Genomic DNA, 659 nt, shown 5'->3' with positions numbered 1-659 from the left:
TGCATGAAATTCGTGCACAGGGGTGGGGGGTTGGGGAGGAGGTGTCCCTCAGCCCAACCTGCACCCTCTCCAATCTGGGACCCCTCGGGGGATGTTCGACTGCCGGACATCCCTCTCACAATCCGGACATCCTTCTCACAATCTGGGACTGCTGGCTCCCAACTGCTTGCCTGCCTGCCTGGCTGATTGCCCCTAACTACTTCTGCCTGCCAGCCTGATCACCCCCTAACTGCTCCCCTGCTGGCCCGATTGCCCCTAACTACCCTCCCCTGCCGGCCTGATCACCTCAACTGCCCTCCCCTGCCGGCCCGGTTGCCCCTAACTGCCCTCTCCTGCTGGTCTGGTTGCCTCTAACTGCCCTCCCCTGTCAACCTGGTCCCTCCCAACTGCCCTCCCGGCCAGCCTGGTTGCCTACAACTGCCCTTCCCTGCTGACCTGGTCACCCCTAACTGCCCTCCCCTGCTGGCCTGATCTCCCACAACTGCCCTCCCCTGCTGGTCATCTTGTGGTGGCCATCTTGGACCACACAGGGGTGGCCATCTTGTGTGTGGGCATGATGGTCAATTTGCATATTACCTCTTTAGTATGGAAAATGGGGTAGTGTTTTTCATTTACCTATGCACATGTTCCTGTATACTCTATTTATTTTATTGTTGAGA

Source organism: Myotis davidii, unplaced genomic scaffold, assembly GCF_000327345.1.
Source record: "Myotis davidii unplaced genomic scaffold, ASM32734v1 scaffold1438, whole genome shotgun sequence".
Taxonomy (NCBI): Eukaryota; Metazoa; Chordata; class Mammalia; order Chiroptera; family Vespertilionidae; genus Myotis; species Myotis davidii.
The sequence above is the reverse complement of the archived record's forward strand: the minus strand, read 5'-3'. Positions refer to the sequence as shown.